Genomic DNA, 27,697 nt, shown 5'->3' with positions numbered 1-27,697 from the left:
TGATTTCTGGAGGTTATTCTTATTTAAAAGAATGACTGAAGCAACAAAATTCTTAGTTTTATTATTTCCAGGTAAGCCCCAGCTATTTTACTACATAGCTGTGTCTTAAATGAATCCCCACACTGCAAACTTCTCTGCCGAGACAGGTACAGTAGAATTTAGAACAGATGAAAGTTATTGGTGATGAGCTGAGCAATGGCTCACTCTGCAATCTTATGGATTCCCAACAGGCACAGGGGCTGGAAACTCCTTTTTCTTCCCAGGGCACCAGGTGGGAACCCTTTCAGCTTTTTACAGCAGTGCACATTTGCATTACACAATAACTAGAACCTGAAGAAAAGGTGAGATTCAGCTGTGGCAGAGACTGCACAACCAGGGTGAAAAGATACACTCTGCTGCCACAGATCTCCATAAAAATGTCCAGACAATACCCAAGTCTTGCAATTTTATACGCACAGGAATATTTTTTACTTAGATGGGCAGCCCCCGGTTATCCTTGTGTGTGACTGAATCCAAAAATGAAAAAAAAATTAAGTTTGTTGTTCATCAAGTTCAGGGACTGATTTACAATGCATTAAAAGCCCTTTTCAGATTTATGTAAAGATAAAAATCAGCAAAAAGTCTCACATTAGTAACAAAGAATATTAAAAATTTCAAAAGTTAGCCAGTTTATTCATGACCAGCATTAAATTGCCATTATGGTAAGAAAAATCTACATAGTGCTCTTATGGTGAAACAAGAAGCCTCATCCCCTGCATTTTCAGCAGGTCAGCCAGACTTTCAGAGGGAGATCTGGGACAGTGGTCCTGCGGAACTTTGAGGTCTGTGTTGCTCCACCACACTCCACAGGAAAAGCACTCTTACACTCCTGCTTCCACCTTACAAGCTGGGAAGTTCTGATGCTAACTGGGGACAAAGGAGACAAATTCTTCTACCCCATCATCACCAGCCATGCTGAGCAAATTACTCATTTCTCCACCTAAACTTCAGTATCCCCATCTCATAAAAAGTGGAAAATAAATATGCCTTATCGTCCATTTGAAATACCTTGAGATTTGTGGATGAAATTCAGAGCAGGGAATTACTATTATTTTCCTGCTAATTCAGAGAAAAGTATAAAACCATCACATATGTAACATAATATTTCTTTGCTATAGCTTAGATTTCTATTTATGTATTAATATTTCATTTACCATATTAATATTAATTATAGCTATTTCTGTTTAAACATAAAATATTTGTAACACCTACAGAAAAACATTGTGATTATAACAATTTGTAGTCACTAGAGTAATTAATTTTCTGTACCAGAGATTCCCACAGCTATGGGAAGACTACTCAAATGAGGATCACACACCCTGGTGCTGGACCAGGCACTGCAGAAAAGCTCCAGAGCCCAGTGTGAGGGCCCACCTGTACAGTGGTCCACAATTACCAATTGCAGCAACAGAGGAAAAGATAAGAGACATAAAATAATGTGTTAATTAGTATTTTCAAAATATAAGGGCCATTCAAGAAAAAGCACTAAAATATTTGAGAAAATTTAGGGGCTTTTCCAAAATATTTTTTAAAACTGGGCATCAAATATTCCATGTCAAATTTTTATTCAATAAACTAACAAATAATTCTTTAAATGTTCTTTATGTTTTTGTGACTAAGTATGAGCTAGTTAAGGTAAATTATAAAGTATTTTCATGTTAGTCTAGTATTCAAAGGACTCCGCTTGTTATTGTCAAATCAGGAACGAATCTTTTGCCCAGTCTTGTTTTTGCAAATAAATTTACATCATCAGTATTGTAATGAAATCAAAGCAAAGGTGAGGATGAAGACTTCCTTCTTCCATAATATTTTATTTTGGATAAAAAACCACATATTCAGATGTCTTCTTAAGTACAGATTATCTTAGTGTTTGGCTCCCTGTGCTTTGTCCTTCCAGTCAGCAATAGAAATGTTGAATTCTCTGGTCAGTTCAGGACATCTGTGTAGGTTGATCTGCTAAGAATGTGGTCAACGACTGAGCTAGCAGCTGACAGCAACATCTGAGAGCAGAAGGAGGAAATATCTCCAGTGATTGTCATGCAATCACCTAAATTCAGCCCAAGCATCCTCATTAAGCCAAATTCTCTCACCTCCATGGGCACTTCAGCTTGGTCAGATCTGGCCACTCAAGGTGGCTTCTGGAATGGAGATGCTCTAGGATTTGTTTGCCCATGTACTGTGTCAAATGAAGGGAAAAATAACCTTCCATCACTTACAAAGGACAGATGATCAGCATTCAGATGGGTTTGCCTGCATTCTTGCTGCAAAACGGGCAGGTCCCAGCAAGAATTAAAAGGAGGTTCTACCACACACCTCCAGCCAGAGACTAACCTAGTTTTAAACACTTCAAAGCATGTGTTAGAGGGGGGTTTGTGTGGAAAGGGAAGAAGGAAAATTAAGCTGAAAACACAGGTAAGAGTTCAGGGTTTGCCTATATGGCAATTAACCCATAATAAAAATGGAGCTTGGCATTCTTTGCAAGGTACTGCCTCTGAAATGTATCATTATTTCCTTCCCAACTCTGACATGCATTTCTAGGAGACAGCAGGAATTTTTGTCAAGGCCAGGTTACCCTCTTTTTTTAACTAAAGTTGCAAGCTTTCATAAAAGGCTTCCAATCTAAGAGCCTAGATACATATTCAGATGTACCAAGCAAGTATAAAGTAGAGTTTGTACCAGCTCAGCTGATGCCAGGGAAAAATCACATCACTGCACCTTGGTCTTTATGGGCAGCAAAACCACATCACTGCAGTCAGCCCAGTACATAATTCTCAAGACTTCGATATGCAAAGACTAATTTAAAAAGCCCAAGGAGACACAGGAGAGTGATGGATTAAAGGCAGAAGCTCATGTGCTGTGCACAGACCCTGTGTTCTGTTTGACCCTCAGAGGGACACGCCTTACCTAGGGGTACAGGCCCAAATCATACCAAAATAGATTCCAAACCCAGGGTTTAACTAATTTGCTATCTAGGCCAGGAAACAGTTCTGGAACACATTTAACACAGTTTAATCGCATCAAATCACAGCTGGCCCAGAACTGATTTTAACAACTGTCAACTGCTCCTTGGAATAGGCAAAGCCAAAAAGAAGATCACAGCACACAGTTTACAAAGTACACAGAGACAACCCAAACATCCAGAGCAGCAGCAGCAAAGCTAGGCACATTCAAATCCCATGATCTTTATTCAGATTGGGTTACAAGGAAGTGGGAACTGGGAGGAGTTAATGTTAGTGACAACTGCAAGCCAGAACTAAAGGAGAAACATGTTGCACTGCCACAGAGACACAGCTTGAGAAACTCTAGTAACTGGTGGAGAAAGTTATTGCACTACTTACTGGATACCCGTGGCCTATTTGAGAAACAGCACTAGCAAAAATAACCTCTCATCTCAGCTGAAGAGGGAGGGACATTCAACAATTAAAAGGGGACTGAGGTGGGAAATGAGAATTGCATATTAAGAATGGTGAAGGAGGCAAAAATAACAAACATGCAATAGCAGATGAAATTCCTTCCAAGAAATCTCAGTACAACATTTCTTTGGGCATGGGCTCATGGGTCTGTTACTGCCCTTGAGCAGTAGAATGTCAGGGAAGAGGAAAGATTGCAGGGTGCTTGGAAAACAGTCTGAACACATGGATGGGGAGTAAGCCAAAAGTGTTACAACAAATGGTCCCTACCCTTTCAACATACTTGCACATGCATATTCCTCTTTCCCATGCTCCTGGATCCCAAAGCTTTCCAGACATCAGAAATCAGCCAGACCAGAGTGAACTGAAGCTGAACCAGCAACACAAAGAGAAGGACTGATCCTAAGGACCTAATCCCTCAAAATCTGTGTCTAGCAGTGCAAGGCTAAAAGAAATTTTAAAGTTTAGATGAGCTAAGTGTAAGGCTGAAAGCAATTATTCACATTTTAAGAGTTCAAGTGTAATACATATTGGCTTTCAGTCTAAAGCTATAGCAAAAGTCTCTGAGATTAATGGTAAACATCAAAATTTTCTTTTCAAATATGGACTGACAAAGCTGACATGCAATAAAAGCTTCCAATGAAACTCACAGGCACTGTTCCCCAACATTCTGATAGGAGGCTGCCCTGTAAACATGCTGCACTCAATGAGCATAGGAGAAAACTGTTTTTATAAAATTACATCTCACTCTAAAGAAAATATTTGCATGGCTATAGCCAGGAGTGTAATAAGGGTCATTGAAAGATCACAGGCACAGAAAACTGAAGAGCCTGCCAGCATTAAGAGTTTTGTGACTTTTACTTTTTTCCTCAAGATCTAACTTTTCCCCCAAACAAAACACTTCCAGCCTTTTCCATCCTAAGGACAATACTCAATATGTAAATCTCATGCTGTCACCCCATCCTGACCCCTAAAGAAAAATCAAAACTGTTTCCAGCCAGGCAATACAGCAGACAAAACTACAAGCTACTGTCCAGTTGTATTAAGAAGCCACCATCACTCTAACTCATGTTGGACTGTCCTCACCAACCCCTAAGAGAAAGAAAACCTCACCTCCAAGCTATAGGTGTGTAACTAATGCTGTAGATCTGTCCTCAGCAAGCTCTGATTAAACTGAACAAACTTCTCTGTTTAGACAAAACTTACTGCTGCTTTGGCAATTTCATGCTATGTTTACAGTGGCTACCTTGCCTTTTCTTCTGGCAAAGAAACAAAGATTTAGCAGAATAAGAAAAAAAAAATCAAGATTAATAATGCACTGATTTCTGATTAAGTATTAGAAGTTCTTAATAGCTTCCCTTCCATAATTTAAAAAATACTGTAATTCCAGTGATCATCAAATATTTGTTAAAAAATTCTTTTAAAAACCATGCTTGGAGCCCCCACTGTGCTGGCTAATGTCCATTGTGTTTCTAAGGGACTTCAGAAAGTATTCCCTCCTCCATGTTCTGTACTGTAAATGAGCACTGAGGCAAGGAAAGTGTGTAAAAGTCTACTCTGCTTTTAAACAGCTCTATCTTTTACTACTATATTCTGCACATTTCTTCCCCTCAGACACTTTGCACTTAACCTCTGATTTCATGTTTTTATATTTTAATTTTTTTCACAGGAAGTACTCTCCCTCTGGAACTTCATATGAGGGGATTAGTGATTTTCTGACCCTTTGTCCACTGAATTTTTTTCAGTCTCTTCTCCACAGAGAAATCAATGTATGATCAGTAATGCCTCAGCATGTTAAAGGACAATAAAAACAAAGAATCCTGAAACCTAACCACTACAAGTTTAGCAAAAAGTGCCACGAGCCACCTCTCTCTTTAAACTTCATTGCTGGCTGTGGTGCAATCCAGTCCCTGGGGTTGACTCTAACCTCACCTCACTGTGCACTGAGCCATTTCAGACCACCAAGCTGACACAAAACTGTATTTTTCCTTAGTTTAGCTTTCTGCTTGAGCAGGGTCAAAAACCAGAGCCAATGGAATGACACATGGAGAAGCAGGTGGAGGACAGGACTGCACATCTCAGTCAACTTCCAGCATAAGAGGAACTTGCCAGAGAGCACCGCACACACCGAGGCTTCATCCTGCACGGCGACCATCCAGAATGAGCATTTTGTGGAGAAGAGCAGGACACACTCAATATCATAGAAGAAAGGACAGATGTGGGTCTCAGAAAGTATTAAATCATCTTTCTCTGTCCTGTTACAGGCAAGCCTGTCCCGAGCATGGTTAACCAGGAGAGGACATAACTGAAACCTGGCTGTCAGACCAAGGAAACTGTCCAGTTCAGATATAACTCCACTCCAGGGTTGAAGTTCAGCTCTTTCTTTTGTCCAGGTTCACAAAAGGAAATAAAAGTAAATCCTTGACACTACACAGCATACTTGAACAGGAAAAAGGTAATGGCCACGCAGCACCACTGCCATTCAGAAGTCAAGAGCGTGGCTCATGCCTGGCAACACCAAAGATTTTTATAATTTCTAGTATGCACTTCAACCTAACAGTATGTTGTTTACATGATTTTAATATGAGTAGGAACACAACAGAAAATGCTTCTAAGATAGGATCTTAGTGATTACGGAAGTGTTCTCCAAAACACACTGATAATGGAGTAAGACAAGTGGTATTTACCATAGCTTCCTCACCACTTCCGGATCACAAAGAGAGCCAGATAAATCCTAATTATCTTCTTACTTGACAAAATACCTATACTGTCAAAAAAACTTCTATGAGACGTATTTTGCAAATGACCTTACTCCCTATGAAGTTAGATCAGAACTGTATCGGTGCAGAAGTGACAGAGACAAGAGACAACAGCAGCGGTACATCCAGTCTGTCTTTGCTAGAAAGAGAATTACACCTGAAAACCAAGTACCTGGAAACCACCTAACGTTCTGATGAGTATGCAAGGGTTGTGTCAAAGTGGAACTCACTCCTGCAGAGTCAGCTACCTACAACATCTTTAAAACAAATCTCTGAAATTGCTGCCATATCTATTGTTCTCTACAAAACATCCTCATTACAGGAAATCCACTACTAGGATACATCTGAAGATGTAATTATTAGTGTGATATTTGCTTCTCTTCTAATGAATCTCACCGAGCATAAAACCTGAGACTGTCTTACTACTCATTAAAAACATGTTATTCTGAAGACAAAAACTGGTGAATAGAGCTAGAGATGAAAACTGCACAACTGGAAATGCTATTTAGCTGGAAGTAAACATTTAAAATTCTTCAGTTTAGCTTACACTGGAATTTAACAGCAGGGCATAGACAACTTTTTCAAATAGTCTAACTTGAGGCGTAAACCACCTTATCTGTACATAATTTTAATGCCAACATCTGGTCCCATAGAGGCAACACTTAATTCAGTCTAGTTAAAAAGAAAAATAACATCCAACTATCCAAAGAGTTTTTACTTCAGCAGGATTAAAATTAAGCTGTTCTACCAGAATCACCTTCTTTTCAGTGAAATATTGTTAACTGAGGAACAAAATATTCCCTCAAGTTCAAAGGACAAATTGAAGTTCAAGTTTATCAATGTATTTCAGTCTACAGATAAAAGGAAGAGGAGTCCTAAAAATGGCAAACATACCAGTCAGAACTAGGCCAATGTTGTGGAGAATCTAATATGAAGGCTCAAACCAATCGTTGATTAGGTTTGCCCTTGGACATAAGTAGCAAAAACTATGACACACTATGTGGAGGCACAAAGGCAAGGAAAATGTAGGCTCAAAGTAGGCTCAAGAAAAGCATACCAAAAACTGCATTTATTGCAACAGAAGGTGTTATTCTGTAATCCTGAAATATGAAAACAAACCTTCCCTAGTGTCCAAATGTATCCATTTTCCACGGTTTTCACTATTATGTGCTATCTACTGTTTTTCAGACAGTGAAGATCTGAACTATATTGTCCAATTTTATATATAAATATATATATTTGGGGTGGTATTTTTGAAACGTTTCATCTGAAACATTCCAAGCTGACAATCTTTATCCAAATACATAAAACACGAGCCATGTCAAACGCACTATAAATAGCATTAATAGTAAGGAATCAATAACATCCAAACCTTTAAGCATTATCTTATTAATCTGCCTTTGGTGTGCATGGGCACACTGCTGTAAGGGCTCTCAAAATGCAATAGTCAAAGGTGAAGGACACAATTTGTTCAACTAGTTAATGCAACTGCTATTTAACCAACAGAGCCACTAAAATGCCACCTAATGAAATACTCTGTATCATGATAAGCAGCAGAGACAAGCACGATAAACATGAAACGTTTTTCTAAGAAAATATATTAAAAGTCCTCAGAGCTGTTACCAATATTTTCTTCCAAAGGCATGTAAAGATCTACATTTGACAACAACCATTTTAATCTCTGGTCCTCTTCCCCCCCCATTTCTTGTACCGCGCCCAACACAATGGTACAACTGCATCTCCCAGGTATCGCCTCGATATTTATTTCTGCTTTCACAGTGACAAAGGTGAACTCTGATGCTCCAAAGATGCTTGCAGCAAAGCTGGGTGAGAGATATTTCTAACGACATACCCACACGCGGGTTACAGAAATCCAGCCTCCATGAGATGTTTTAATCTGACAAATTAAAATGGTTGGGAAACGCTATTTGGGTAACGGAATCGGCCGCCACATGCATTGCTGTGGGGGGAGCAATAAAAGGTCTTTAAAATAGGTCACTTTCAGCCAAACCCCACACCAGCACCGAACAAAATGGTATATACACTGAAAACTCACCGCTTGGGGAGGAGCGAGGGGCAGGGAGGAAAAAAAAAATATTAAAGGGTAAAAAAAATAAAAGGGCATAAATCCGCGCGGGTCTCCGAGGGACCCACGACCCCCTCTGGGGATCGGGGCTCGGCCGGCGGAGCCCCCGGGGGAGCCGCAGACAAAAAGGGCCGCGGCGCTGGGCACGCCTGGCCGCGGGGCCGGCCCCGGCCCAAGCCCTGGGCCTCCGGCGGCCCCTGACAGCGGGGAACACCCCTCCGCCCGCGGCCGCCCCTCCGCGGGAAGCGCCATTTCACCGCCCGCTCCCCCGCCGGTGCTCGGCGGCGGCGGCCCCGACCCTGCGGCACTGCCGCAGAGCGCAGCGGGGGAGGCGCCGGCCCCACCGGGCCGCCCCCCCCACCCACCTCCTCCCGCACCCTCCCGGGGCCGCCCCGACCGAGCCCCCCGCCGCGCTGCCTGCCTTACCCTCCGCCGCAGCCGGGCTGGGAGCGCCGGTCGGCCCCCCGCGGAGGAGGAGGAGGAGGAGGAGGAGGAGGAGGAGGAGAAGGAGGAGGAGCGGGGCAAGGGGCGGCGGCCCCACGGGGGGAGGCGCCCCCGGAGGGGCGTCGGACCCGGCCCCCGCGGGTGCCCGGGCGCGGCGGGCACAAAGGCGGCGGGGCACGGCACCTAAGATGGCAGGGCGGATGCGGCGGAGCGCTCAGTCGCCGCCACCGCCGCCGCCAGCACTACCGCCGCCGCTGCCTGGGCCCCGCTCGCCGAGCCGCGGCCAGGCCGCGCCGCGGAGGCGCGGCGTGCGGGAGGGCGGGCGGCGCCGGCCGTGCCGCCGCGGCGGAGCGGGTCCGTGTGCCGGGCCGCGATCGCTGCCGCCGCCCCGCCGCCACCTCCCCTCAGCGCCGCCCGGGCTCCGGCTGCGCCGCCGCCGCCGCTCCGCGCTGCCCGCAGCCAGCGGCCCCCGCCCGCCCCTCTCGCGAGATTTCGCCGCCCTCTCCCTCCCCCCCCACCACCGCGGCCGGCGGGAGGGGCTGGGGGCGGCGGGGGGAGCAGGGGCGGGGCCGCGAGGGGGCGGTGGAGGGGCAGTGGTGGCGCGGGGGCAGGCGGGGCCGCGTGGGGAGGGGGCGGCGGTCTGAGGGGTCCTGGGCGTGAGGGGATCGGTGGGGAGAGGTCGTTGGTCAGGTGGGCTCTTGTGAGAAGGGGGTTAGCCGGCTGTGAGGGCTTGTATGAGGAGGAACCTTTGGTGTGAGGAGCTCTTGGGGAGGGCTCATTGGTGTGAGGAGAGAGTAACCAGCTGTGACGAGTTTTGCCAGGAGGGGTTTTGGCATGGGGGGCGGTTTTAGGGGACAGGTGAGGGGTTGCTGAGGGACAGGAGAACAAGAGAGAGCTGGCATGAGGGGGTGCTGAGGGGAGTTTGGGAAAGAGGTTCTGTGGAAACCCCATGTGGGACACTGAGGGCAGAGAGGGGCCTGAGGGAGAAGATGGTGAGGAGCTGTTGCTGAGACCATTTGAGCTCGGCCACAGTTTTGGGAGGCAGCAGGCCTGAGAAAAGGTGTGGGGGAATAGAGAGATGGGGGCCTCAGCAATGGGGTACATGTGGCCTGGACATGGGTAGGGAGAAGAGGGGTAGGGGAGAGGCCTGGCATAGGTGGCAGGGGACAGTGGGTTTGGGGCAGGCTGGCTGGAGGACATGGAGCCGAGTGGAGCTGCCTGTGGCCAGGAGCAGCTCAGCTACAGGCAGTGACAATCCCAGAAGGTGGTAGGTGACTGCTCTAGTGCAAGTGCCCTCACCGAATGGGTGTATTTCAGCCTGCCCTTGGCCAAGCTGTATCTAGGTTGTGGCCAGAAGAAGGGAAAAAAATCTCATGGGCTGAGCACATGGTCTCCTAAACTGTACTCTTGGCTCTCAGTGGTGGGGTGTTGAACTTGGTAGGTTGTTGAGCCTTTGTGTGCTTTGGTATCTCCATCTACGAAGCAGAGATAACAGTTAGATTCATGCAGGGATTAATTATCACATCTTGTAGTAACGTGTTTGTTTATTTGTTTTTACTGTAGATTACAGCTGGAGGAATTCTAAACAGTCCACTTCTCCTTGTCATGGTGTTTGGGCGCATTGTGCTCGGGTCTGAACAGAGGAAATCACTGAGGTCAGTCTCCCTTGTGTTTATAGTTGCTTTCCCTTTCAGAAGTATGGGGACAAGGAATCATCAAAATAACAATTTGTACTGACATTCTGATAATAAATGAATAGAAACAGTTACATAAGACACAAAGTTTGTCAAAGGTGTTTGTAGGGGTGGCTTCCGCTTTTGACTTCAGAATTACAGTGAAGGCACAGTGCACTCTGTTATAAATTACCTTGCAAATACTAAATTTTGAGATGTCCCCATCATGAAATAATAAAACTTTGTAAATCCAGTATTATTGCTACTGCTGAAATAAAACAGATGAAACAAACTTTCTTATTTTCCACATAATCTAACAGATATTTTGTATCATAAGAAAGCTTTGTATCTAGCAGGTGTTGAGATGATGCTGGATATGATTTAAGTAAACTTTGCATTTACCTTTAGACAGGCAGAGCTACTGGGGACTGTTTAACCTGGGATGGGGGACGCCTGAGGAATGTTACTGGCCATGACAATTGTGGACCACATCTAGAGTTTTGTGAACTTGTCCCAAAGTGGCCTGATACTTTGCTTTTTCAAATCCCAATAGGAAAAGTGAGACAAATGTGGATCACTTCAAACATATGTTGTTGTGGGTATTGGGAGAGGCAAACTAAAGGTTTATCTGATGATCTCAACCTTGAAGTTGGCAGCTATGACAGGAAACTTGGTTTCATTCATCTGCCAAAGATATTTGTAGTGTATCATTTGACAAGTTAAAAGGCATTTTTGTAATGACACAAAAATAAAACCATCCACTTTCTGAAACTACAGTTTCTGTCTTGTGAAACATGGGAGACACCCCTCTGGGGAAATTAAGGGTATATTTGAAAGGTAAACATTTGTATTTTCAAATGTTGGAAGAATAGTGTTTAATGTGAATCTGCTCAGCGTGGCCTATTGATATTAATTTGGTTTCGTACTTGTTTTGTCAAATTAGTGGGTATCATTTGCTTTTGGAGATAGGAGGACAAAATGGAGCAGTGAGGGAGAGTGATCCGCCCACAGGGTCAAAAGGTGGAATTGAGAATCAGGTTCTTCTGAATCTTGATCTTGTACTTCTTCCTGCAGACAAATTGCCTGTAAAGCTCATGAATTATGAGAGCTAGTGAGGTCCATGGAGCTAACCCAGCAAATGCCAGCAGAGAGTCTGGGCCTCAGCTCATAGTAGTACACACATGAAAGATAATTAGAGGTCTAGGTAAAAATCCTTAGTCTCTCAGTCTCTTGCAGAAAAATGTGAATAATGCTTTACCCTTAACTATCAAGTATTTTTCTTGAAATGCTAAATCTGCATTTGATATGTATTCAGTGACTGCTTCAAAAATATACAGTGTATTCTGTGAACAGACTGTTTGGAAAAAGTTCACTGAAATTCTGAAGGAACAGCCAGCATGAAAATTATGTTTATTGTCGCCAGCTGAACTAAACAGCACATTTAGCTTTCCTAGTTCATCGCATTAGGCATGTTCTTGTTGCTTTCTCAAAAGACCATAGTAAGCATCTAGAAAGTTAGTTCAGCTTCATTTGCTAATTTTCTGATGCAAATTTAGTCCACTTAAAAAAGAACTGAACAGGTTTATATATGTCTACATCTGGGATTTGCACCAGTCTATCTGTCAAATAGCTATACCCAAAGTTAATTCTGTCTGAAGGAGGTGCCAGAACATCAATAAATAAATATTACAAATTGCCTAGCGGTTCAGCTAGACAGGCAGAACTGGTTTCAACACATTACTCCCAATGTGCTGCTGCAGAGCTGGTCCTGGAGTAGACCCATGTGACATTGCAGTATGGACAGGAGCTTTAAGAGCACGCACCACCTCTCCATGATATTGTAGGAGCGGAAGTAGAGAACAATGGTAAGTCCAACGGAAACTGTGGCAAGAATTTATTCAAGGCACGTTGTAATTGCTTGAGCTGGGAGTTTGGCCAGGACATTGGGGTTAACACCTCTGCTCCTTTAGAGGTGTCATAGTTTATTTTTTTTAATGACTTTTAAGTGATGAGAAACTTGGCTTTCTGTCTCAGCAGAATGACACCAGTTCAAGCAGTGTAAACTTCTTAGGGCAATATGAAGGTGCTGGTTCAGAACTAACTCAGAGCAGTGATGGGGCCTAGTACAGTAATCATTGCTTTATAAATACTTGCAGTAGATAAGAAAGATAAGAGTGTGATTAGGGCACAGTTCGAGGTGCTGTAATTACAGCCATGCCTTCCTCAGCCTTCAGTCCAAATGCTGCTTGAATCTGGCCATTTTTAAGCAAACAATTGTAAATTTTAGGAAAAATCGTAGAACTTGAAGCAGAGAAGTTTGGTTATTAATTATATAGCAGTTGTGAACAGTAGTTACCAATGGTTTTTTTTGGGAAACTTGTTATCATACTAGCAGAATGTCATTTAGCCAATTTGATTCCTTCATGCCTGTTGCTGTAGGACACGGAACGAGTCACATGGACATGGTTCAATGTATGATAGGGGAAAAAGTACTTTTATTTTTCCAACTCTAGTATTTATATTCTCGACAATGACCAGGGATTGGATAGTTAGGTTACTACCTTCCCAATCACACTGTGCGAAACATCCATCAAAAGATGTTTCTTAGAAAGAATATATAAACATCTATGTTTATAGCTACTTTCCTGGGAAAGTAGAAACTATGAAAACAAGATCAGAAGGTTTAATTTTCAGGGCGACACGTGCCATTGAGATTTTTAGAAAGTGTTCATTGTATGTATGACATACCAATTTAGAAACTAACTTTCAGCTTGTTCTCTACTTGCAGAGGAGATAAGCACTTGTGTGTTTTAGTGAGTGACTAGTTGTGCAATGCACAAATGAGGAATTGTTTTGATTTTACTAGCACATGAAACCTGCCATCATTCCTATAGTGCAGTTTGGGCCATTATTATGGGTTATGAGGTTATACAGGAAAAACATGTTCTAGAGAAAGGCTGGTCAAAATAAACGAGGTAGAGTCTTCCAGATTACAACAATCTGGTTTTGTATCAGTGATGTAAATGCTTGGGTGCATCCACTGGGATGAAGATACTGTGTTTGACAGTGTCCCTCTGACAGTTTGTGTTGTAAGGACAAAGATGAAGCAATACTGACATTATTACGTAACTGCTTTTGTATTCTACTACAACAATTATAATACTTCACCCTTCTCTTACATCTTATTAGATGCTCCTTGCTGTGCACTTATGATTGTTCCATGAGTTGAGTGGTTTTAGCTATTAAGAAATGGGGAGATAGTGGCATAAGAAGAAGTACTTGCCAAGGTCATATGAGAAATGAGTGTCAGAGACATAAACAGAATCTCAACCTTCAGACTTGTCCCACTCTGCCCTCTGGGAAACCAGACAAAAGTGGAAAAGTGGCTTGCAGTGTGACTCAACAGCCTTTCCTTCCTCAGCCACAGCCATGATGGGCAATTACAAATAAATGCCAGTAGGTCATTCCCACCTGACTCAAACAGGTTTCCAAGGGACTCTAGGCAGCTTGTCTTCTGCTAGTGAGGGCTCTTTGACTGGTTTTTGCAATAAATGTGCTTTGAAATATTTTCAGAAATTCAGAACTAACTGTTTTGTTAGGCCATGACAACTGGGTACAAGGAGAGTCTGTTCAGGTATCTCAGATTTTTTCCCAACAGCAGGCCTAGAGGGGGTTTTACTCTGGCATTGGTTCAGAATACCTGCAGTGGGTATAAGGATCAGTATTATGGAGTCCTTGATCTTGAAGCGACTGATGGAAAGAAGCAGCTCAGGAAAGGCCTTGGCTTTGGTCCTTGGATGGATGGGTAGGAAGAAGCCTTTGGCAGAGAAGGGAGAAAGGTGACTAATAATGTGAAACTGGGAGGAAACTCATTTCAGTTATGCAATCTGCTGGCTTGCTTTCTCTGAGGGAAGACACCTTTTGTTAGTTGTTCCACTGGCACTTGCTGCCCATGCTGTCTTCTGAATAGAAATCTAAACCAATTATTCGTCTGCTTGACTTAGGAAGCTTAATTTAGCTTCGCAGCAATGAAAATACAACAGCATTTAATTTCTTTGTTCTTTGTCTGCAGGATTTCTTTTAGATTTACTTTGTCTCTTCCCTTCATTATTGGTTCTTTTTCCTGGCTGTCCAGTAGTTTAGCCAAGATGACGAAAGTATTTTTCTGCTGTCATGCACTTATTCCCCATGTCTCACTTGTTCCGTAGCTTTCTGTGTCGTTTTTGCCACATTTCCAAAGCTTCCATGGAGAATTTTCCCGTGGCGGTTCAAGAAGTCACTGTTGTCTGGCCTAATCCTTCTCCACAGGTTTTCCCTCACAGCTGAGTCAGCAGAAGAAAGTTTGTTCTGTGGCTGACCCTGCTGGGTTAGCGCTGGCTATCTCAGCTCAGACCCAGCCCTGACAGTGCTGTGACTAACCTGGCCTTTGTCCTAGACTGGCTGTTGTAGGGATGTGTATTTACACCAGCTGACTGTGGTACAGGGAGGTAGCCTCTGGAAGAGCAGTTTGCTGGAGAGGATGATGGGAACTGCTGGACAAGTGTTGGTGGAACTCTCCTGAGAACTCCTATATTCTGTTTAGCATGGTGGCTTTTCCAGTGATCTGCAATGCACAGCTCTGCTGTTGACCCTATCGGGTTCTTGATATCCTGTTTTATAGACTTTATAGGTGAAACAACATTTTACATTGTTGTAAATGTGCTTCCAGGCACTGATTCTTATAATCTGTAAAACAGTTGTGAAACTGTGGCCTTGCTCTTCAGCAATTCTGCAGTCACCTATCTCTGAGACACTGTATTTCACCCTTGAATAAGATTCTAGACCAGAAAATGAGTTAGACTGCATACAGATTAATAAATGTGTTGCTAGTATCTCTGGCTACTGCAGCATGACTCACCCATCAGTGCTTGTCAGAGTCTGGCGTGACCTCATTGAAAGCTTCAACGTCTCCTATGTGAAGGCAAGTTGTAATCCAGTGTGGGAATCCTAAATAGGTGGGAATGAAGTTCTGAGATTGTGATAATGCATACATCATAAACATCTCCCTGGAAATCACTTATGCCCTGACCAGGAATATTCTTTCAGTTTTCTGAGGATCTCTTGGTGCTAAGCCTGCCTGTCCCTGCTTTTATTTAAAAAAACACCTGTACTATTCAAGACAGCAACAGAAGTCAGTGCTGGTAGGAAAATTCAAGAGTCAATGGGACATATCAGGGAAGAGATGCTCTGTTATTTCCAAAGACAAGAAAGAGCTGATGGTTCCTTTTTATTTATCACAGCTTCTACAGAATTTTGTTCTTTATTTTTTTTCCTACGTCATTAATGGGGCTTCTGGTACACAGATATCTGCTGCTACTTGAACTGAAAGTGAAATCCCTGGCTGTTGGTCTGGTTGCTGTTCTTAGAACCTGTGAATGTCTGCTCCTGTTTTGCTCTAGGTAATTTTTGTATGTGGCAAAGTTTTCTGTGTCATCCTGGAAGCTTTGTCCATAAGTAGCAAGAGTTATGGTCTCTTGGTTTCTCAAAGCTACAGCTCCTCACTGGTTCCACAGACCTGCTTTGTCAGAGTGTCAGTAACTTTGTAGAAGTCACTGCATCCTCTGCTGTGCTTGGGATGAACTCTGGCACCTGTCTGAATGTAGGTACATCCCTCCTGCAGATCTGCTTTTCCTAACCAGACTTTGACCTGGTGAGTTTCTTCTCCTACCCTTTGCCTTAGGTAGATGGTAGTATGACTTCTGCATTTCTTAATACTGTTTTATCTTGAGTCTGGGAACATGGATCATTATTATTTTAGGGTGGGGGAAGAGGGCAAAAATCCTGTTCTGAGTAGATATATTTTACATTCTGGTCCTTCTTTAAGGAAGGTGTAGCAGGTCACAGAATTAAGGCATGCATTTCCTTTTGGAAGGAAAAAATAGGCAACCTTAGGCGTTTTTATCCATGATTCCTTACAGACAGAGATAAGACACTTTTTTGTGAATCCATGGTGAAATAAGTTGATGAATCTGCCCATTTTCTAGTATTAAGCACTGTGCATGTGCACACAAAATACATCTAGTTCTAAAAAATAATGTCTCTAATGTTCTTTGTGCAGAGACCAGGGCCTGGATGATGTTTTGACACTAGGCCTACCTTTTCTGGATGATCTGATGGATCCACATTGTGATGCACTAGGATGTAAGAGATGGAAGCCCCATAGAAGTGCCATTCATGTTGCATTCATCTGTGGGGATGGTTGCTTAAATGATTGATCTAATATTTAAAGTCCTATTGCTTGATTTATGTCTTGATTTTTAGTATCTTTCTTTCACATAGTAAAGCATACCTGGGGTTCTAGTAAAATTCTGCTCCTGAATCAAGCTCAAACCTCATTGCTGCTCCCTGCCTTCAGCTGGAAATGGACAGACAACATTTGTGACTGAATATCCTGAGTCACCGATTCCCAGCTGGCATGTGCACTGCAGTTCCATCTCTTCCTTTCCGACTGCTCTCCCTAGAGGAGATTTGGAACAACTGCAGTCGTCAGCTCCAGCGCGGTGTGTGTGCTTGCCGGGATCCACACAATTGGTGGATAACCCCTGTCTACGTCTATGGGGTGAGCTGCTTGTGATTTGTTACTGTATGCCTGGTGTTTCCACACCGGATAATAGAACAGGTGTAGGAATATTAAAAAAAAAAAAATCAGTTTCATTATATTTATTAGAAAAATATCTGCATTGTGGAGATGGTGATAGGATCTCTCCATTAAATAATCTGTTGAGACAAGTGATGATGCCAATAGTGCTCTTACAATAAGATTGTGTGATAATGGATGAAAACTAAAAATCTAGAGAAATGATGAAAGGTGAAGTAGTTACTCCCTACACTGGCAAAGTTCTGCTACCAGGAGCATGGGTCCACCATGCAGGAATTGACAGATCATCGTGCTGTGTTTGTTGTCCTATTTGTGCAGTGTCCCAAACAAAGGCTGCTTAAGCTCGGCAAGGAAATAATGCAACATGTTACTATGTTATTTCATCTGACAAAAATGTTTTCACTGTGTAAGGTTTGCTGCTAGTCTTGTGCATGGGTCTGGGGGAAGTTGAAACACAAAGCACTTCATTGAGCTTTTTGATCCAACAGGTCTTGACATATTGCTGCTGGACACATCTCTGTGTCTGATCTGAACTGCGACAGTTCCATTCTGTCCTGCTAAAATAACAGCATATTAAACAATACCATTCTGTCCATGCCATTTCAACCTATTGACTAAAAATCTAATTTCTTATTAAGCTAATTTTAATTTACATGTCATAAGATATTAGTTAACCGTCAGCTAATTTTCCTGGCACAAAGATTGCAAAGTGTGTAACACAGATTAATGCTTATCTGGGACCAAATGAGTTAAACCAGCTCCTTCTGCTGAAATGCCCAGTGCAATACAGTGATGTTCTGCATATCAAATCTGTTTGCAACAGGTCACCAGTGTTTGCCTGGGACAGTTCATCCTGTTAGCAGGCACTGATCCGGCTGTGGAGGAGATATGTGGCTTGTGCTGATTCATGAAAGCAAGTGCAAGTTGCATCAGCGAAAAAAGGAGTGGCTCACCTTAGAAGCATTATGTAGGTATTAGTGTAAGAACTGTTAACAAACCACGTTTAGAAGAAAGTTGGAGGAAAAAATACATGAGAGAGACTTGGAAGTCTGACTTGATGGAATTCTGATTCTTTTTGCTGCATCAGGGGCTTGTTCCAAATGGGGAAGGTGTGGAATTGTTAACATCACTGAGGTGTCTTGGGAAAACATGCACTGTAGCTGCAGACAGCAGTAATCCTAAGGCAAGTTTTCTAGGGAGGGTTGGATGACAGCTGTTCAAAAACTTTGATACAGTTTCTCTCTTTTTCCTTCTTTGTAGATCTGACTTATCTGTCCCTGTCTTAAACACACCAGTTTCAGTTTGGGGTATTTTTTCCCCCCTCTCATTTACCTCATATCTTATATCCTTCAATATTCCTTTTGTATCGCTGGGCTTAATTCTATAAAATCCAGTTCCTTTGACTTTTACTTTGCCTGTGCTTTGCACCTGCTACAGAGCCCCAGCAAACTTGGCAGCCAACCCTAGGGCACTCCAGAGAAAACAACTGTCTAGACCAGGCACCTTCTGCCCAATGCCCTGGACTACCCCAGAGCTCCCAGGCATTACTCTGTATTCAGAGCAATATGTTGTTATGCAAACGATTCCTTTCTGTTCTTCCTCTTACCTCCACAGAGTTACATGCACCTGACTTCTCAGCAGGCACTAGCCTAATGCTTATTGATCTTTTACAGAGGTCTGATTCAAAGGAAGATTGATAAAATCTTGTCTGGTGTTTTTGTGAACTCAATTGCACCTGCCTCCTCCTAAGGAATGAGGCAAATGGGAGTAAGGGAGCCCACAGAATAAATAGTGCCTTCTGCAGAACTGGAGATGGTGCAAGCTGGAGGCCATCACTGCAAAGGCCTTACAGAACCTCTGGTATCCAGCAGAATTCAGGAAGGTGTGTTACTCTTTTCTAAAAGGTCAGGAAATCAAATCTTGTTCTAAAGAGTCCTATGGCATGGGAAGGGCACAGAAGCTTTAATGCAAAGTTGTAAGCTGTGCCAGTTCCCAGTTTAAGCCCCTGTTGCCCTAGGCAATCATTGAGCCTGTCAGCATCCTGCAGCTTTCGTACAGAGATGTGACCAAAATAGCTCCACAACTTTACAATGGCTTAAAATAGCTTGCAGGTCAACTTTTTTCTCAAAGGTGGTGGTGACATCAGGGGGAGAGCACTCTTGCTTCCTGTTCAGTGCAAGTAGAATTGGGTAAACAAAGCGGGGATAGCAGCAGTTTAGCTGAACAGCCTTGAGGAAAAGAGGTGATAAGGGATGGGAAAGGACTAGGGAGAGACAGGCTAAAGTGTAAAAGGCGTGGGCGGACCTGCTGCTGCTGGCCAAGTTAGTGTGCTTATACCCAGACAACTTCTCTCTTTGGGGTTTTGTTACCATGATGTTTGAGAGTTAACAGTCTGTTCCTGTCTCCTTGTGGCCCATGTCAGGATGTGTCACTGGATGGGCTGGCCAGCCAGTGCAGCATTTCTTGCTCCTCATTTCCAGACAGTGAACACAGCCCATGACATCACCTCTGGCCAGCAGCTAGGCCATGGCAATGTCAAGTGTGTTTTCCTGTGGCCACTCAACCAGAGAGCTGATCTTTTACAGTGCAATTTGCATGTCGAGAAATCTGGACGGCCCCCTTTAGTTTTAGGGGGATTTCAGTATTTGTTATTGGGCCAAAAATAGGCTGTTTTTATGGGGTTGAACTATGTTTTTGTAGAGCATTACATTTTACCAAAGGAGCAAAGCTGCACACCATGATCCTCAGAGTTTTAGTCTCTGTTGTGTATACTAAGTCTGGCCATGGAGATGAGTCTCAGCCAAGTCTGGAAGTGCCTGATTTGGAACGTTATGGGAATCTAATGTAGGTTATGTGAGGTTTGCCATGCCTGCAGCTCCTGTGCTGCTGAGGTAAGTGTACTGCAGCAGGCTGTGCTAGTGAGAATTTCCTTTGTGCTGCAGGTATCATGCTTTCATAGCTCTGAAAGACAGGAAGAAGATGACAAAAATGTGAAAAATCAAGGCCAGGTCGTTACTGTCAGATGAGGACAGAGTCCTGTAGCCAGTCAAATGTGACAGAATGCACTTGCTGATGCTGCTACCAGGAAGCTTGAGAGAAATGTGACTGAGCGATAGCAGTGCGCATGTGCCTTTGGAGGAAGGAGGCTGTGTGTGTGCTCTTGCAATGCTTTTCTCTGCCCAGCAACATTGTTGCTCCTTTTCCTGGTGTTCTGCTTAAGCAGCTGTTCTGCATTTTTGATCCAATCTATTCTTCATACAGGGCTATCTTCACACTTGGCCACCTTCACTGTCACCTGTCACTATCAGAAGGACTGATAAGACCTCAGGTTTGCTTTGAGTAAGCACTATAAATAGGGCAAAAGCACTGTAGTTACTGTTCTCTTAAACTAGTGTGAGTCTTATAGGACCAGGCCATGTCCCCACCTCTTTAAAATGGCTCCTATTGCCTCACAAGAGGGAAACTTCAGCCAAATGCATCTCCATATTGACAAGTATAGAGAGAATTATGCGCATGATCAGCTTGCTAAGAATTTAATTTGATGTGCAGCTGGAAGTCAGCTGCCAATAGAAAAGGGAGCTCTGCATCCCTACTTGTGTGCTTCATGTGCATTTAGATGCTACAGGCCACGTTAATTGCAGACTGCAGTTAGAACAGTTTATAGGTAAAATCAGCTCAATACCATCACCATAACCATTTAGTACAGTCATTTCTGAGCACTGCAATTTCTTACCACAGCCTGCTCCTCCCCTTCAGTGAGAGCTGTGCCTTGGTCTGCCCTGCCCAGTTGTAAATGCAGTTCATGAGTCTCTGCTTTGCAAATGAGCTGCCTAGGTAATGGGAGGAGAAAGGAGCACTGCAACCTGCCCATCCCCAACTGGTCATAAAGGCTCCGTGCTCCCTTAGGCTTTCTGAAGTTATTTGCCACATGAATCGTGTGGGTATAAAACTTTGTTGTTTCCTTAAATGCTCTGCCTTTTGCAACAGGTCATTTCCCAGTGGGGAAATCAGGCTGTTGATGTGGTAGGCACTCAGCTTGTCATTTGGCTAAGATCCAGAGCCGATTAATTTGGGCACAACAGTGTGCTAACACAGACAGAATGCTCCCTGACTGGCTCCTGTCGAGGTAACCCCAATCTCCCCACTCTCCCCACCTCTGTCCGTGTGTCTCCCCGGCTCAGTGTGAGCACCGGTCCCTGTCCCTCTCTCTGCCTGCGCTGGCACGCCCACAGCGAAACAGCATTTGCACCCGGTGCTGCTTGCCCATGTCCTGATCAGTACCAACCCTCCCAAAGCAAACAGTGATTTGCCTGTCTGCACTGACTCAGCTGTGCTGAAGGCAGGAATCAGTAATAAATCCGGTAAAGTCCATAGGTAAAGAACAGCCTTCTATAGCAGATACTGAGGCATTTTAAAGGAACTTGACTCCATCCCAGGAAGTGCACTGAAGTGAGCAATGCTGCATTGGGCAAGAAAGCCTACCCAGGAGCCATTAATCTCTCAACATCTGTAGCCCTGCGGTTGTAAGCACTGGGGGTTGTCTTCCCCTGCCTGCAATTACTAGCTAACAACTGGGAATTCAAAGGAATTTGGGCTATCTTTAGGAAGCAAGTACCTTTGCCTCCTCTCAGGAAGCAAGGTCCTTCATTACAGCCTGTCATGGCAAGGGGCTTGCAGATAAGGAGGAAGGGCAGGAAACCTGCTGGGCTTTGCTTCTTTAGCAACTCTAAATATTTTCCACAGTTTAGTACTCTGAGTCAGCATTTCTAGAGCCTTGACTTGTTTACAGCAGCAATCAGTGAGATGATATAAGGTAGGTGGGGTGTGGACATATGTTTGTGTCTAAAATGAGAAACCCTTTGCCCAGGCACAAGTGGAGAAGTTACCAACTGTATTTTCCATTTGTGACTAACAGGAAGCAGAGGACTGGAGATCCTAAACAGTAGCTGCAGTGGAGCCATTTCCAGGGTAAGGAGTTTCCTAGTGTAAGGGAATTGAACTTCACAAAGCTGTAAACATTGTGTTGTCATTGTTCACTTGATATATATATATATATATAAAGAAAAAAGACTGCAAATATTTAGGATTACCAGTATAGTGGGATAAAGGTAACACTTCTGGTCTGAAGTGGTATGGATTAATTTTGCATTGGCCTGGCCAGACAGGCTGTGGGGCAGGAATACCCCCAGAAGTGTACAGGTAACAAATCAATCACTGACATTTCCATTCAGAGCCCATACCTACGCTGGAATAAGGAACATCAGCCATGGGATATCTTCTGTTACCACATGCAAGGTTTTTCCCTATGCCTGACTGGTCAGCCTGGCTGGATATCATGGTAAAGGGAGATGACATCAAAACCAAGATATTTTAGATCTGCAACCTCAGTTCTGCAAAGGTGTTTATTTTGAAAATTCTAGTTTCCATAGCGATGTAGTGCTGTTCTCTCTCATCTTTCTCCCATTAACCCAATCTTAGCAGCCATTAGATAAATTATCAGTGAGGCAAAACTTAGCATTTTTTAATCTCAAGTGATTTTATATGTGTTGGTTCCTTAGTGAATCAGAGGCATTTAGTCAAGGATTGACTCATCCTTTCCTGAGGCTGACATGAGGTCTATTGCAGTGAAAAGATGAAAATGAAGAGTGAATATTATTAATTGACTTGATGAATGAATTAGTAGGCTACTTTAGAGTGGGGGTCTTATGTCTAGAATTCTGGTTCAGTTATATGTCTTTAGATTTTACTTGTGTTCCAGTATAGCTTCATCAGGACATCTGTTTTTGTTTCATACATGTAATAAATAAACTCTTTTGTAAAGGTTGCTGTGTACTGCTGTTCCACTGCTTTTATCCACCCCAGAGGTGACTTTTGGACACAGTTCCCCTTCCCATTGTTAACAGAGCCAGTGCTTGTTGCTCATTCCTTCATTCTTCTTTTCAATATCTACAAAAAAATGCAGTTAAGAAAATAAGGCAAGATCTTTTTCGTTGGTATGTTTTGTTTGTTTGGTGGTTGTTGTTGTTTTATTTTGTTTCCTGGTGCATCTGGCCTTTCCTGGTCAAGGAACTACTAGTTTTGCCAGGACAGTTATGCAGGTTGGAATGTAAAAATCCCAGACTTAACCCTGCAGCAATAATGGCATGCAAAAAAAAAAAAAAAAATAGATGTGGAGATGATTTATTCTGATGGTGTAGCTTGCCTTTTAAGGAGATGATTTAGTGAGTTCTTTTGCCTACATGAACTGTATCTCCACCTGGGGAGCTATGCCAGAATAGCTGTTCCACAAACCCTTTGGTGTGAACAACAGCCTTTGTCCTGGAATTCAGTCCTCATGACTAGGTAAGCAGTGAAGTACAGAAACTGTGTGGGAGAACAAGAGTGGCACTGTGGACTAAATTCCAAGATAAGGAAGTAGGGCTAAACACAGGCAAGCGTTAGCCTTTGACTCCTGCAGCGTCCTCACTTAGTAACAAAAATACCTGAGTTGTATAAAATAGAGCACAGATCCAGTAAGATGAGGATGCATGAACTCCTCTGAAATCTGGATGTTAATAGGCATCTGCTGCACAGTGCCCATTACTTGCCTTGCCAGTCAGTTTTCCTCCCCAACTGGAGCCATCAACTGTCTCCTTTGTATTCAGTCCAGCAGTTCTTCAGAGGAGATGGGTTTTTAAAAGTAAGTTCTTCACCCTGCTTCTATTTGAGCTTCCCAGGCCTTGGATATCTGGCAGAAATAGCCTCTTAAATCCCAAGAGGTAGAAGCTCACTTGTGCTCCAAAGAATAGTAATCCTAACAAAATATCTATTTCAGATGTTAAATATTTACTTTTATCTGAATTATGCCCATTCATTGAGAAAACTAATAATACTTTGCTCTCCAGAATGTAGCTTACCAGCAAATCATGATATATATTTTATGCAAGACATTAAAAGGTAGTTGCTTATCTTTTCATTTACCTTTTTTTTCCCTTCATGTTCCTGCATTCCTATGTTTTGAGATAAGGTGAACAAAAGTTCTCCAACTGCTATCTCTAAGCTATGTATTCTGCAATACCTTCACTGTGTTCTCTCTGATTCATTCCCTCTGAGGTGAATGGTCCCAGTCTTTTTAAATTTCCTTCAGACAAGGGCTCTTCCCAATCCCTAATCTTGTAGTCAACCATCATTGCCCTGTGTCTCATAATGAAGCAGCAGTCACAGTAATAACTCAAACAATAATCCCTCCAGATCTGGTGTTCTGTCAGTGCTGGGCATTGTTAGGTTGGAGACCCTGAGTGCAAACACAAGCAGTGAAGTTCCCAAGTGCCAAATGCAGACATACCCAACACACATTTAAAAACTAATAATTAAAAAAATAAAATTCCCGTTTCAAAATAACTGCTTGGTGAAATGTGACTAGCAGCCTTGTGACTGTTATGTTGTATAACAAGATAAAAAGTGCTTGGGATTTGTGGATTGAGTTTTTTTTCATTTGTCTTCCAGAGGTCAAAGTCTACTGCAAGCAGTGACCGGTACAATTCCCTGTGTAAGTTAGGCTGGACTTGCTGTGCCTCAGGTTCTAGCAGAGGAGTTTGTGCAAGAACACCTTTGTAGGTGTTTGTGTGGATTTCTCTGTGGTCCCTGTGATGATCCTAGGAAGCAGGAGGAGATCCAGAATTGTCTGAAAGCCAGAATTCTTTGAAATCCCAGAGAAATAATGATAAGAGATGTGGCTGAGGCCAGCCTGCTAGGCTGCCTCCCATGCTGCTTCTTGTATGTGTCCAAGAAGCTGCCTCCAGTTTATACAATTGCACTCTAGTACTAAACAATTTTGCATGCAGATATGGGCAGCAGATGTTACTCCTGCCTGTGTGAACACTTCAATATTTTTACAACAGGCATGATCCTTACATTGAGTCCTGTTAAACAATGGATATACCCACCAGAAGTCCCACTTTGAAGGATGGTCACGCCATCCTTCTTTGGCCACTTGAGGGGATTGACTCACAAATATGAGCAAAATAAAATTAGATGGCTTAAGTGGCTGTAACTCCAGCTGTGTCCCTACTGCCCATTTCCCAGAAGGTCATCCCTGCAGCCAGGCTGGCTGTGAAAGGCAACTCCTGAGCTGCTCTAGTGACAGCCCATTCTTCAGGGTGTTATTTGTCTGGCTTCTCTGTGAAACGGTTTAGGAAGCTTAACCAGAATAAAAATGTGCACTTTTCCATCTGAAGAATTGTTTTTTTAGTTTAATTTCTCAAATGGGCTCTGAGAAGCAGCAGTGTTGCTGTGAGGGCAGGGCAGAGAGAGATGACCTTCCCTTTTGGGAGCAGCCATTACGTCAGTTTTGCTGCCTCACAAAACTATGCCCTATGGTTATTTTTGGTGCTGGACTGCCTTAATTTTCTGGAGAGTGAATGAAGGATTAACATCGTGTGCTTATGACGTTTGGAAACTAAGCTTTTAGAAAAAAAAAAAAATCATAATTCATCATGTGGAAATGCTTAAATTGCTAGGGATGGGAAAGATGAGTGTCCATGATATTCATTTCTACAATTCAGCTAAGGGTTAAATCCTTTTTTAATTTTTTGGGTTTTGCTGCTTTTTAAGACCTCTAACCTAATGCTTACTATCCAGCTGCCTCTAGAGAGAGAAGACTTTAAAGAGACCAGCTTTGTACCTATAAATAATGTACACAGCAGAGTACAAAAATGGAGTCAAGGAGAAGCTCCTCCTTACCTGAACCTAACTGCAGCAGCTTTGTGAGAATAGCTGTGGTCAGGCTGTGAGCAGCACTCATACCCTGTCATCCATCTTGACTAAACTGCTTCTGAGAACTAATTCTGGGATTCCAACACTTGAATATCAACTGGTAAATCACAACTGCCTTGTACTGAACCATTAGATGCCAGCAGCCAAATGTGGCAAGGTTTTGAACAGTGTGGTTATAATCCTACTTGGAACTAAAGGTCTGCTGGAGTGTTTGTTAAATTGGATGTGTTGGAATATGGAGGATTTCGCAAGTCTGAACCCCTGCTATAAATGAAAACACTGTGGCAAAAAAATGTAAATAAATGCCACACATACTTTGTGTAAGAGCCCTTACCAAAATCTATAAATATTGTAATTTTGGTGTTTACCAATTTTGAGTTTTAAACAGGAGACAGACACGTGAAATATTACAATGCAAGCATTTTATTTTTTTCATGGATTAATTTTATAATTTGACTTTTAACTTACCTTAAAAGAGTTAATGGAAACTAAATGTAGTGTTTTAAAGAGGATTGCCTTTGAAAGGAAATAATTTGTTCTTGAAAAAATAACTACACTAGCTTCTCAGTTTAACTGCATTTTAATATGAACACAAAGCTCATCCCAGGTTAGACTCTCCAGGAAAACTTTCTCATGATTACTGTAGCAGTTGATTCATTCCTTGCTGACTTAATTCTGCAGCTTTAAATGGTAGGTTCTCTGCAAAGCCATCCACTTCAAAGCTTCATAAAACAGAGCTTTGAATAAATTACTGAGTTAGAAATTATACTGGCTGTGCCCTGTTTTGTGCCTGGATGTGGGAATACTTGGCACTGGCTGTGGAATTCCAAGGAAAATTGCCTCTTTGCAGGCTTGCCAAAGAGCAGTAAGAAGGAAAACTGCTGCAGATGAGCAGACATGGAAATATCCAGTTTCCCTTCCCAGAGAACACATCCTGAAGAACTGTTGAATATTAATACACGTTATAACTGGTGCAACATTGGGCAAACACTGGGATTAATAGGAACTACTTCTTCTGGAGGGGATGTGTCCCAGTGTGGCCACAGAGCAGCCCTGCCTGCTGGAACCACTCTTACCTTTAAAATGCATCCCTGCAGATGCAATGTGGAATCAGTGGGAAGTAGGGAAGGCCTACCATGTGTGGACACACATGTTGAGGGCATGGGATGCCTATGCTTCATGTACCAGGTGATGAGCCCCAGGCTGTATTATTTTGGGGTTTTTTTTCTCTCTTTTGCAAGCTTTAGATAATATGATGGTGATAATATGACACTTCTAAGCAGTGGCATAGTTGATTTGTCTTTCACAAAGAGCCCACCTTCCTCTGTATTCGGATTTCTGGTATGTGTGTGTGGAGATGATTTGTATATAATTGTTTGCTTTTTTCAGAGTCTTTTGAAGTTTAAATCTTCAAGCCCGCTCCCTATATTAAAAATAAATTCTTCCAAGCCACCAATAAAATGTCAGCTGTGATTAAAGCCCAACTCTTCATTTTAAGACTTGTCCCTTAAGCACTGTGAGGTCACTCAATGAGCGAGCATTTGAAAAGACCAGGACCATTATTGTTTGGGTAAAGCCCAAAGTTCATCATTGCTTGCTTTAAATAGTTTCATCACGTTTTAAATTGCTTTGCATTGTGCTGAAAGAAATGTAAACTGCAGGAATGATTTGGCAGATAACTTGTGATATTTCAGGCACCTAAAATCTTGAAAAAAACCCTCTGTATTAATGTTGAAGTTGGTATTTCTGGTAAGGAAAAGCTTTATCTCCTGTCTAGTAAAGAGGAGGGTGAAGTGGGAAGCTGTGTTTGAGGCATAAACTTTCAACTGTGTTCTCTTAAAATAAAGCTTGGGAACTGTAAAATCTCCAGACAAGGGCTCTTGTGCAGTGCCAAA

General features: G+C 42.9%; 2 protein-coding genes across 3 annotated transcripts in view; one reads left to right on the top strand and one right to left on the bottom strand.

The window, feature by feature from the left end:
• TAOK1 (TAO kinase 1) overlaps positions 1-8,988 on the bottom strand; it is a 63,395-nt gene extending 54,407 nt beyond the window's left edge. Inside the window, exon 1 of the mRNA XM_086859312.1 lies at positions 8,721-8,988. The gene's annotated coding sequence lies outside the window, so the exon portion shown is untranslated. The remainder of the gene's footprint in view (positions 1-8,720) is intronic.
• A 394-nt stretch (positions 8,989-9,382) lies between these two features.
• Positions 9,383-27,697, top strand: part of NUFIP2 (nuclear FMR1 interacting protein 2) — a 35,860-nt gene continuing 17,545 nt past the window's right edge. For both annotated transcript variants that reach the window (XM_086859323.1, XM_086859324.1), the window contains exons 1-2: positions 9,383-9,428; positions 10,302-10,393. The gene's annotated coding sequence lies outside the window, so the exon portion shown is untranslated. The remainder of the gene's footprint in view (positions 9,429-10,301; positions 10,394-27,697) is intronic.

This window comes from Cyanistes caeruleus, chromosome 21, assembly GCF_971803275.1.
Source record: "Cyanistes caeruleus chromosome 21, bCyaCae1.hap1.1, whole genome shotgun sequence".
NCBI lineage: Eukaryota > Metazoa > Chordata > Aves > Passeriformes > Paridae > Cyanistes > Cyanistes caeruleus.
This window is presented reverse-complemented; position numbering and strand designations above follow the sequence as displayed.